Here is a 14350-nt window from a genome sequence, read left to right on the forward strand (position 1 = left end):
TACTATACTATGACTTTTTTGACCGATTTTGGACGACATACTATGACTTTTTTCTGTCATTTTGGACGACATACTATACTATGACTTTTTTGACTGATTTTGGATGACATGCTATACTATGACTTTTTTGACTGATTTTGGACGACATAATACAGTATGACATTTGTAGGTGATTTTGGACGACATACTAGACAATGAATTTTTTGACCGATTTTGGACAACATACTATACCATGACTTTTTTGACCGATTTTGGACGACATACAATACCATGACTTTTTTGACCGATTTTGGACGACATACTATACTATGACTTTTTTGTGTCATTTTGGACGACATACTATACTATGACTTTTTTGACCGATTTTGGACGACATACTATACTATGACTTTTTTGACAGATTTTGGATGACATACTATACTATGACTTTTTTGACCGATATTCGACGACATGCCATACTATGACTTTTTTGTGTCATTTTACACAACATACTATACTATGACTTTTTTGAATGATTTTAGACGACATACTATACTATGACTTTTTTGTGTCATTTTGGACGACATACTATACTATGACTTTTTTGTGTCATTTTGCACGACATACTATACGATGACTTTTTTGACTGATTTTGGACGACATACTGTACTATGACTTTTTTTTACCGATTTTGGACGAGATACTATACTTTGACTTTTTTGACTGATTTTGGACGCCATACTATAGTATGACTTTTTTGACCGATTTTGGACAACATACTATACTATGACTTTGTTGACCGATTTTGGAAGACATACTATACTATGACTTTTTTGTGTCATTTTGGACGACATACTATACTATGACTTTTTTTGGTGATTTTGGACGACATACTATAGTATGATTTTTTTGACAGATTTTGGACGACATACTTTACTATGACTTTTTTGACTGATTTTGGACGACATACTATACTATGACTTTTTTGACCGATTTTGGACGACATACTATACTATGACTTTTTTGTGTCATTTTGGACGACATACTATACTATGACTTTTTTTTGTCATTTTGGACGACATACTATACTATGACTTTTTTTACCAATTTTGGACGACATACTATACTATGACTTTTTTGACTGATTTTAGACGACATACTATACTATGACTTTTTTGTGTCATTTTGGACGACATACTATACTATGACTTTTTTGTGTCATTTTGGACGACATACTATAGTATGAATTTTTTGACTGATTTTGGATGACATGCTATGACTTTTTTCTGTCATTTTGGACGACATACTATACTATGACTTTTTTGACTGATTTTGGACGACATAATGTAGTATGACATTTGTAGGTGATTTTGGACAACATACTAGACAATGACTTTTTTGACCGATTTTGGACGACATACTATACCATGACTTTTTTGACCGATTTTGGACGACATACAATACCATGACTTTTTTGACCGATTTTGGACGACATACTATACTATGACTTTTTTGTGTCATTTTGGACGACATACTATACTATGACTTTTTTGACCGATTTTGGACGACATACTATACTATGACTTTTTTGACAGATTTTGGATGACATACTATACTATGACTTTTTTGACCGATATTCGACGACATACTATACTATGACTTTTTTGTGTCATTTTACACAACATACTATACTATGACTTTTTTGACTGATTTTAGACGACATACTATACTATGACTTTTTTGTGTCATTTTGGACGACATACAATACCATGACTTTTTTGACCGATTTTGGACGACATACTATACTATGACTTTTTTGTGTCATTTTGGACGACATACTATACTATGACTTTTTTGACCGATTTTTGACGACATACTATACTATGACTTTTTTGACTGATTTTGGATGACATACTATAATATGAATTTTTTTGACCGATTTTGGACGACATAGTATACTATGACTTTTTTGACCGATTTTGGAAGACATACTATACTATGACTGTTTTGACTGATTTTGGATGACATACTATAATATGAATTTTTTTGACCGATTTTGGACGACATAGTATACTATGACTTTTTTGACCGATTTTGGAAGACATACTATACTATGACTGTTTTGACTGATTTTGGACGACATACTATACTATGACTTTTTTTGGTGATTTTGGACGACATACTATACTATGACTTTTTTAACCACTTTCGGACGACTATACTATGACTGTTTTGACCGATTTTGGACAACATACTATACTATGACTTTTTTGTGTCATTTTGGACGACATACTATACTATGACTTTTTTGACCGATTTTGGACGACATACTATGACTTTTTTCTGTCATTTTGGACGACATACTATACTATGACTTTTTTGACTGATTTTGGATGACATGCTATACTATGACTTTTTTGACTGATTTTGGACGACATAATACAGTATGACATTTGTAGGTGATTTTGGACGACATACTAGACAATGAATTTTTTGACCGATTTTGGACAACATACTATACCATGACTTTTTTGACCGATTTTGGACGACATACAATACCATGACTTTTTTGACCGATTTTGGACGACATACTATACTATGACTTTTTTGTGTCATTTTGGACGACATACTATACTATGACTTTTTTGACCGATTTTGGACGACATACTATACTATGACTTTTTTGACAGATTTTGGATGACATACTATACTATGACTTTTTTGACCGATATTCGACGACATGCCATACTATGACTTTTTTGTGTCATTTTACACAACATACTATACTATGACTTTTTTGAATGATTTTAGACGACATACTATACTATGACTTTTTTGTGTCATTTTGGACGACATACTATACTATGACTTTTTTGTGTCATTTTGCACGACATACTATACGATGACTTTTTTGACTGATTTTGGACGACATACTGTACTATGACTTTTTTTTACCGATTTTGGACGAGATACTATACTTTGACTTTTTTGACTGATTTTGGACGCCATACTATAGTATGACTTTTTTGACCGATTTTGGACAACATACTATACTATGACTTTGTTGACTGATTTTGGAAGACATACTATACTATGACTTTTTTGTGTCATTTTGGACGACATACTATACTATGACTTTTTTTGGTGATTTTGGACGACATACTATAGTATGATTTTTTTGACAGATTTTGGACGACATACTTTACTATGACTTTTTTGACTGATTTTGGACGACATACTATACTATGACTTTTTTGACCGATTTTGGACGACATACTATACTATGACTTTTTTGTGTCATTTTGGACGACATACTATACTATGACTTTTTTTTGTCATTTTGGACGACATACTATACTATGACTTTTTTTACCAATTTTGGACGACATACTATACTATGACTTTTTTGACTGATTTTAGACGACATACTATACTATGACTTTTTTGTGTCATTTTGGACGACATACTATACTATGACTTTTTTGTGTCATTTTGGACGACATACTATAGTATGAATTTTTTGACTGATTTTGGATGACATGCTATGACTTTTTTCTGTCATTTTGGACGACATACTATACTATGACTTTTTTGACTGATTTTGGACGACATAATGTAGTATGACATTTGTAGGTGATTTTGGACAACATACTAGACAATGACTTTTTTGACCGATTTTGGACGACATACTATACCATGACTTTTTTGACCGATTTTGGACGACATACAATACCATGACTTTTTTGACCGATTTTGGACGACATACTATACTATGACTTTTTTGTGTCATTTTGGACGACATACTATACTATGACTTTTTTGACCGATTTTGGACGACATACTATACTATGACTTTTTTGACAGATTTTGGATGACATACTATACTATGACTTTTTTGACCGATATTCGACGACATACTATACTATGACTTTTTTGTGTCATTTTACACAACATACTATACTATGACTTTTTTGACTGATTTTAGACGACATACTATACTATGACTTTTTTGTGTCATTTTGGACGACATACAATACCATGACTTTTTTGACCGATTTTGGACGACATACTATACTATGACTTTTTTGTGTCATTTTGGACGACATACTATACTATGACTTTTTTGACCGATTTTGGACGACATACTATACTATGACTTTTTTGACAGATTTTGGATGACATACTATACTATGACTTTTTTGACCGATATTCGACGACATACTATACTATGACTTTTTTGTGTCATTTTACACAACATACTATACTATGACTTTTTTGACTGATTTTAGACGACATACTATACTATGACTTTTTTGTGTCATTTTGGACGACATACTATACTATGACTTTTTTGTGTCATTTTGCACGACATACTATACTATGACTTTTTTGACTGATTTTGGACGACATACTGTACTATGACTTTTTTTTACCGATTTTGGACGAGATACTATACTTTGACTTTTTGACTGATTTTGGACGCCATACTATAGTATGACTTTTTTGACCGATTTTGGACAACATACTATACTATGACTTTGTTGACCGATTTTGGAAGACATACTATACTATGACTTTTTTGTGTCATTTTGGACGACATACTATACTATGACTTTTTTTGGTGATTTTGGACGACATACTATAGTATGATTTTTTTGACAGATTTTGGACGACATACTTTACTATGACTTTTTTGACTGATTTTGGACGACATACTATACTATGACTTTTTTGTGTCATTTTGGACGACATACTATACTATGACTTTTTTGTGTCATTTTGGACGACATACTATACTATGACTTTTTTTACCAATTTTGGACGACATACTATACTATGACTTTTTTGACTGATTTTAGACGACATACTATACTATGACTTTTTTGTGTCATTTTGGACGACATACTATACTATGACTTTTTTGTGTCATTTTGGACGACATACTATAGTATGAATTTTTTGACTGATTTTGGATGACATGCTATGACTTTTTTCTGTCATTTTGGACGACATACTATACTATGACTTTTTTGACTGATTTTGGACGACATAATGTAGTATGACATTTGTAGGTGATTTTGGACAACATACTAGACTATGACTTTTTTGACCGATTTTGGACGACATACTATAGTATGACTTTTTTGACAGATTTTGCACAACATACTATACTATGACGTTTTTGTGTCATTTTGGACGACATACTATAGTATGACTTTTTTGTGTCATTTTGGACGACATACTATACTATGACTTTTTTGTGTCATTTTGGACGACATACTATAGTATGACTTTTTTGTGTCATTTTGGACGACATACTATACTATGACTTTTTTGTGTCATTTTGGACGACATACTATACTATGACTTTTTTGTGTCATTTTGGACGACATACTGTACTATGACTTTTCTGACTGATTTTGGACGACATACTATACTATGACTTTTTTGACAGATTTTGGATGACATACTATACTATGACTTTTTTGACCGATTTTGGACGACATACTATACTATGACTTTTTTATGTCATTTTGGACGACATACTATACTATGACTTTTTTGTGTCATTTTGGACGACATACTGTACTATGACTTTTCTGACTGATTTTGGACGACATACTATACTATGACTTTTTTGACCGATTTGGGAAGACATACTATACTATGACTTTTTTCACAGATTTTGGATGACATACTATACTATGACTTTTTTGACCGATTTTGGACGACATACTATACTATGACTTTTTTTGGTGATTTTGGACGACATACTATACTATGACTTTTTTGACTGATTTTGGACGACATACTATACTATGACTTTTTTGACCGATTTTGGACGACATACTTTACTATGACTTTTTTGACTGATTTTGGACGACATACTATACTATGACTTTTTTGACCGATTTTGGACGACATACTATACTATGACTTTTTTGTGTCATTTTGGACGACATACTATAGTATGATTTTTTTGACAGATTTTGGACGACATACTTTACTATGACTTTTTTGACTGATTTTGGACGACATACTATACTATGACTTTTTTGTGTCATTTTGGACGACATACTATACTATGACTTTTTTGTGTCATTTTGGACGACATACTATACTATGACTTTTTTTACCAATTTTGGACGACATACTATACTATGACTTTTTTGACTGATTTTAGACGACATACTATACTATGACTTTTTTGTGTCATTTTGGACGACATACTATACTATGACTTTTTTGTGTCATTTTGGACGACATACTATAGTATGAATTTTTTGACTGATTTTGGATGACATGCTATGACTTTTTTCTGTCATTTTGGACAACATACTAGACTATGACTTTTTTGACCGATTTTGGACAACATACTATAGTATGACTTTTTTGACAGATTTTGCACAACATACTATACTATGACGTTTTTGTGTCATTTTGGACGACATACTATAGTATGACTTTTTTGTGTCATTTTGGACGACATACTATAGTATGACTTTTTTGTGTCATTTTGGACGACATACTATACTATGACTTTTTTGTGTCATTTTGGACGACATACTATACTATGACTTTTTTGTGTCATTTTGGACGACATACTGTACTATGACTTTTCTGACTGATTTTGGACGACATACTATACTATGACTTTTTTGACAGATTTTGGATGACATACTATACTATGACTTTTTTGACCGATTTTGGACGACATACTATACTATGACTTTTTTGTGTCATTTTGGACGACATACTATACTATGACTTTTTTGTGTCATTTTGGACGACATACTGTACTATGACTTTTCTGACTGATTTTGGACGACATACTATACTATGACTTTTTTGACCGATTTGGGAAGACATACTATACTATGACTTTTTTCACAGATTTTGGATGACATACTATACTATGACTTTTTTGACCGATTTTGGACGACATACTATACTATGACTTTTTTGACCGATTTTGGACGACATACTATACTATGACTTTTTTGTGTCATTTTGGACGACATACTATACTATGACTTTTTTGTGTCATTTTGGACGACATACTATAAGATGTTTTTTTTTACCAATTTTGGACGACATACTATACTATGACTTTTTTGACTGATTTTAGACGACATACTATACTATGACTTTTTTGACTGATTTTAGACGACATACTATACTATGACTTTTTTGTGTCATTTTGGACGACATACTATACTATGACTGTTTTGACTGATTTTGGACGACATACTATACTATGACTTTTTTGTGTCATTTTGGACGACATACTATAGTATGACTTTTTTGTGTCATTTTGGACTACATACTATAGTATGACTTTTTTGTGTCATTTTGGACGACATACTATACTATGACTTTTTTGTGTCATTTTGGACGACATACTATACTATGACTTTTTTGTGTCATTTTGGACGACATACTATACTATGACTTTTTTAACCAATTTTGGACGACATACTATACTATGACTTTTTTGACTGATTTTGGATGACATGCTATACTATGACTTTTTTGACTGATTTTGGACGACATAATATAGTATGACATTTGTAGGTGATTTTGGACGACATACTAGACTATGACTTTTTTGACTGATTTTAGACGACATACTATACTATGACTTTTTTGACAGATTATGGACAACATATTATACTATGACTTTTTTGTGTCATTTTGGACGACATACTATACTATGACTTTTTTTTGGTGATTTTGGATGACATGCTATACTATGACTTTTTTGACTGATTTTGGACGACATACTATAGTATGACATTTGTAGGTGATTTTGGACAACATACTATAGTATGACTTTTTTGACAGATTTTGCACAACATACTATACCATGACTTTGTTGTGTCATTTTGGACGACATACTATACTATGACTTTTTTGACTGATTTTGGATGACATTCTATACTATGATGTTTTTGACCGATTTTGGACGACATACTATACTATGACTTTTTCAACCAATTTCGGACGACATACTATACTATGACTGTTTTGACCGATTTTGGACGACATACTATAGTATGAATTTTTTTGACCGACTTTGGACGACATAGTATACTATGACTTTTTTGACAGATTTTGGACAACATACTATACTATGACTTTTTTGTGTCATTTTGGACGACATACTATACTATGACTTTTTTAACCAATTTTGGACGACATACTGTACTATGACTTTTTTGACTGATTTTGGATGACATGCTATACTATGACTTTTTTGACTGATTTTGGACGACATAATATAGTATGACATTTGTAGGTGATTTTGGACGACATAATATAGTATGACATTTGTAGGTGATTTTGGACGACATACTATAGTATGACTTTTTTGACAGATTTTGCACAACATACTATACTATGACGTTTTTGACTGATTTTAGATGACATACTATACTGTGACTTTTTGACCGATTTTGGACGACATACTAAAGTATGACTTTTTTGACCGATTTTGGACGACATACTATAGTATGACTTTTTTTGACCGATTTTGGACGACGTACTTTACTATGGTGCTTATAACAAGTTTTTTTTTTCTTTTTCAGAGTTCAATATTGGTGGTTCTGTATCTACAAGTGAAAAACATTGTACTCTACAGTGTGGCCTAGTGGTCTATGACTCAGGCTTTTCTAGGTGCCAGTCTTCCCCATGGGACAAGGGTTCAAATCCCACTTTAAACATCAAAATTCTGTTGCAATTTTGGACAACATACTATACTATGACTTTTTTGACCAATTTTAGACGACATGCTATACTATGATTTTTTTGACAGATTTTGGACGACATACATAGTATGACATTTTTGACCGATTTTGGACGACATACTATACTATGACTTTTTTAAACCAATTTTGGACAACATACTATACTATGACTTTTTTGACTGATTTTGGTCAACATACTATACTATGACTTTTTTGTGTAATTTTGGACGACATACTATACTGTGACTTTTTTGGCCGATTTTGCACCAAAATTGCACCAGAATCTTAATTTTTGTTGTTGAAAGTGGGATTTGAACTCTTATCCCATGGAAAGGCTGGCACCCAGAGAAGCCTGAGTCATAGACCGCTAGGCCACAAAGCAGAAAAGAAGTCGTTCACTTGTAGATACAGAACCACCAATATTGAACTCTGAAAAAAAAAAACTTATTATAAACATCATAGTATAGTATGTCGTCCAAAATTGGTCAAAAAAGTCATAGTATAGGATGTCGTCCAAAATCGATCAAAAAAGTCATACTATAGAATGTCGTCCAAAATCGGTCAAAAAAGTCACAGTATAGTATGTCATCCAAAATCGGTCAAAAATGTCATATTAAAGTATGTCGTCCAAAATCAGTCAAAAAAGTCAGAGTATAGTATGTCGTCCAAAATGACACAAAAAAGTCATACTATACTATGTCATCCAAAATCGGTCAAATAAGTCATACTATAGTATGTCTTCCAAAATGACACAAAAAAGTCATAGTATAGTATGTCGTCTAAAATCGGTCAAAAAAGTCATAGTATAGTATGTCGTCCAAAATGACACAAAAAAGTCATACTATAGTATGTTGTCCAAAATCGGTGAAAAAAGTCATAGTATAGTATGTCGTCCAAAATCGAACAAAAAAGTCATAGCAAATAGTATGTCGTCCAAAATCGGTCAAAAAAGTCATGGTATAGTATGTCGTCCAAAATCGGTCAAAAAAGTCATAGTATAGCATGTCGTCCAAAATCGGTCAAAAAAGTCATAGTATAGTATGTCGTCCAAAATCAGTCAAAAAAGTCATAGTATAACATGTCGTCCAAAATCGGTCAAAAAAGTCATAGTATAGTATGTCGTCCAAAATCTGTCAAAAAAGTCATAGTATAGTATGTCGTCCAAAATCGGTGAAAAAAGTCATGGTATAGTATGTCGTCCAAAATCGGTCAAAAAAGTCATAGTATAGTATGTTGTCCAAAATCGGTGAAAAAAGTCATGGTATAGTATGTCGTCCAAAATCGGTCAAAAAAGTCATAGTATAGTATGTTGTCCAAAATCGGTGAAAAAAGTCATGGTATAGTATGTCGTCCAAAATCTGTCAAAAAAGTCATAGTATAGTATGTCGTCCAAAATCGGTGAAAAAAGTCATAGTATAGTATGTCGTCCAAAATCGGTGAAAAAAGTCATAGTATAGTATGTCGTCCAAAATCGGTGAAAAAAGTCATGGTATAGTATGTCGTCCAAAATCGGTGAAAAAAGTCATAGTATAGTATGTTGTCCAAAATCGGTGAAAAAAGTCATGGTATAGTATGTCGTCCAAAATCTGTCAAAAAAGTCATAGTATAGTATGTCGTCCAAAATCGGTGAAAAAAGTCATAGTATAGTATGTCGTCCAAAATCGGTGAAAAAAGTCATAGTATAGCATGTCGTCCAAAATCGGTCAAAAAAGTCATAGTATAGCATGTCGTCCAAAATCGGTCAAAAAAGTCATAGTATAGTATGTCGTCCAAAATCTTGTCAAAAAAGTCATAGTATAGTATGTCGTCCAAAATCGGTGAAGAAAAGTCATGGTATAGTATGTCGTCCAAAATCGGTCAAAAAAGTCATAGTATAGCATGTTGTCCAAAATCGGTCAATAAATCATAGTATAGTATGTCGTCCAAAATCGGTCAAAAAAGTCATAGTATAGTATGTCTTCCAAAATCTGTCAAAAAAGTCATAGTATAGTATGTCGTCCAAAATCGGTCAAAAATGTCATAGTATAGTATGTCGTCCAAAATCGGTGAAAAAAGTCATAGTATAGTATGTCGTCCAAAATCGGTCAAAAAAGTCATAGTATAGTATGTCGTCCAAAATCGGTCAAAAAATCATAGTATAGTATGTCGTCCAAAATGACACAAAAAAGTCATAGTATTGTATGTTGTCCAAAATCGGTTAAAAAAGTCATAGTATAGTATGTCGTCCAAAATCGGTCAAAAAAGTCATAGCAAATAGTATGTCGTCCAAAATCGGTCAAAAAAGTCATACTATAGAATGTCGTCCAAAATCGGTCAAAAAAGTCATAGTATAGTATGTCGTCCAAATCGGTCAAAAAAGTCATACTATAGTATGTTGTCCAAAATCGGTCAAAAAAGTCATACTATAGTATGTTGTCCAAAATCGGTCAAAAAAGTCATATTAAAGTATGTCGTCCAAAATCAGTCAAAAAAGTCATAGTATAGTATGTCGTCCAAAATCGGTTAAAAAAGTCATAGTATAGTATGTCGTCCAAAATCGGTCAAAAAAGTCATAGCAAATAGTATGTCGTCCAAAATCGATCAAAAAAGTCATACTATAGAATGTCGTCCAAAATCGGTCAAAAAAGTCACAGTATAGTATGTCGTCCAAAATCGGTCAAAAAAGTCATAGTATGGTATGTCTTCAAAATCGGTCAAAAAGGTCACAGTATAGTATGTCGTCCAAAATCGGTCAAAAAAGTCATAGTATGGTATATCGTCCAAAATCGGTCAAAAAGTCATAGTATAGTATGTCGTCCAAAATCGGTGAAAAAAGTCATGGTGTAGTTTGTCGTCCAAAATCGGTCAAAAAAGTCATAGTATAGCACGTCGTCCAAAATCTGTCAAAAAAGTCATAGTATAGTATGTCGTCCAAAATCTGTCAAAAAAGTCATAGTATAGTAAGTCGTCCAAAAACGGTCAAAAAAGTCATGGTATAGTATGTCGCCCAAAATCGGTCAAAAAAGTCATGGTATAGTATGTCGTCCAAAATCGGTCAAAAAAGTCATGGTATAGTATGTCGTCCAAAATCACCTAAAATTGTCAAACTATAGTATGTCGTCCAAAATCTGTCAAAAAAGTCATAGTATAGTATGTCGTCCAAAATCGGTCAAAAAAGTCATAGTATAGTATGTCGTCCAAAATCTGTGAAAAAAGTCATAGTATAGTAAGTCGTCCAAAATCGGTCAAAAAAGTCATAGTATAGTATGTCGTCCAAAATCTGTGAAAAAAGTCATAGTATAACATGTCGTCCAAAATCGGTCAAAAAAGTCATAGTATAGTACGTCGTCCAAAATCTGTCAAAAAAGTCATAGTATAGTATGTCGTCCAAAATCTGTCAAAAAAGTCATAGTATAGTATGTCGTCCAAAATCGGTCAAAAAAGTCATAGTATAGTATGTCGTCCAAAATCTGTGAAAAAAGTCATAGTATGGCATGTCGTCCAAAATCTGTCAAAAAAGTCATAGTATAGTATGTCGTCCAAAATCGGTGAAAAAAGTCATGGTATAGTATGTCGTCCAAAATCGGTCAAAAAAGTCATAGTATAGTATGTTGTCCAAAATCGGTGAAAAAAGTCATGGTATAGTATGTCGTCCAAAATCGGTCAAAAAAGTCATAGTATAGTATGTTGTCCAAAATCGGTGAAAAAAGTCATGGTATAGTATGTCGTCCAAAATCTGTCAAAAAAGTCATAGTATAGCATGTCGTCCAAAATCGGTGAAAAAAGTCATAGTATAGTATGTCGTCCAAAATCGGTGAAAAAAAGTCATGGTATAGTATGTCGTCCAAAATCGGTCAAAAAAGTCATAGTATAGTATGTCGTCCAAAATCGGTCAAAAAAGTCATAGTATAGTATGTCGTGAAACCACAGACTGGGCCACTATAAAGTTGGTTTAGGGCCGTTCGGATGAACAGCAGTGGTGATGTCGAAGGAAGCTCTGCTGGTCGTCTTGCAGCTTGCATTCGAGCACAGATCAACTTACTAATTTTTTTCTAATTCTTGACACACCTTCATTCAATAAACAAGCATCAAAACACGCACTCTCACACACATTTATACCTGTCTTCTTCTAGTGTCTGCAACTGTGTGAAAATACTGAACTCCCAATGACTCACTCATTTCAAATATTCACCAACTGTTTGGCTCAGCTGACAGTGGAAGGTTTTCCTCCAGGAAAACTTAGCTGCAGTCAGAAATACTGGCAGCGCTTCCACATTCATGTTAGCAGGATAAATGCCAGTGGGTTACAGAATGCTTCTGCTACTGTAGGTGTGTGAAGTCACACATTAAAGACGTGGGACTTTTAGCTATGTACTGTGACAGCTCCGTGTGGCTGTGAGAGAGAGCCTGACGTGCTGGAACTCCTGTGCAAAGAACTTCCTTTGCCAGGAAGAAAAGATGATATCAGGCTCCTTTGTGTCATCACCTGCGTTCAGCATGGGTCTGTCTGTCATAGCAGCGACAGGTGAATCAGACTGTGAATCAGACTGATGCAGTTGTGTGCTTTTATAGATGAAACATATGTGAGCTGGGCAGAGTTCCTGGGTTGAAATTCACTGGCTGGCATGGAGTTTTCCCCACATCTGTGGTTTTGCTCTGGATACGCCAGTTTCCTTCCACTGCCCAAAGACAGACAGGCCCGAGTTAAATGCAGGTGTAAGTATGAATCATTGTGATCGTATATGCTTTGCCGGATTTGGCTGAATCTAAGCAGATTTTATTCCGCAGTCACATTACCAGTTTACACCTGTGTGTGGACGCGTTGGCTCATGAATCATTGTTTTCCTTCTCCAGACTCATCATTCTGGTTTACGTTACATACTCTTGTTTCAGAATGTCTTGTTTCAGAATGTCTTTACAGGTTTTCTTGGCTGGGGTTTGCTCCGTGTGGTAAACGTTTTCTGTATTTACATTCATGAACTTTGACTTTGATAATGTAGAGGTATTTTTCTTCATCAAATAATTCTTGGACCATTCGCTGTAGTCTGTCTCCTGCCTTCTGTGGTCTTCTAGGCATGTTGCTGTTGATGAACCACTGCTTTCCATCTTGAACCAAATTGTGCATTTGGCTGCTTCTACTGTTTCTGCTTTCTGTCTAATAGTTTTTGGGTTGTTTTTTTTTTCACTTTAACCACCAAATGCAAGACTGGAATAAACTCCAGATCATTTATCTTCTTCATTTGTAATGGAGTAATGAGGGAAGAGGCCATAACTGCCATGAAACTGGACCTGTCAACTGTCCTATTACTTAGGAGCCTGTGGAAAATGAGGGACTACATGCAGAAAAATGTATGGAATTCAAAAACTTTTATTCTTTTATTAACTTAAAGAGAGGATGTGCCAGTATGTATGTCCAAACCATTTGGGTAAAATATCTAATTACGTTTTTTCTGATAAATTTATTGCAACTCTTTCAGTCAATCTTCAGTTCAGTACTTTTTTGTGATATAGATTTAAAACAATGCAAGGATGAGATATGCATTCTCTCTCAGATTCATCTATTGCAGTTTTTAAAGTTGGCATAATTTACAGAACAATTACAATTCAGCCTTTGGGATTTGTTAATGGTTTAAAATTGTGATTTG

This window comes from Solea solea, chromosome 1 (genome assembly GCF_958295425.1).
Source record: "Solea solea chromosome 1, fSolSol10.1, whole genome shotgun sequence".
Classification (NCBI taxonomy): domain Eukaryota; kingdom Metazoa; phylum Chordata; class Actinopteri; order Pleuronectiformes; family Soleidae; genus Solea; species Solea solea.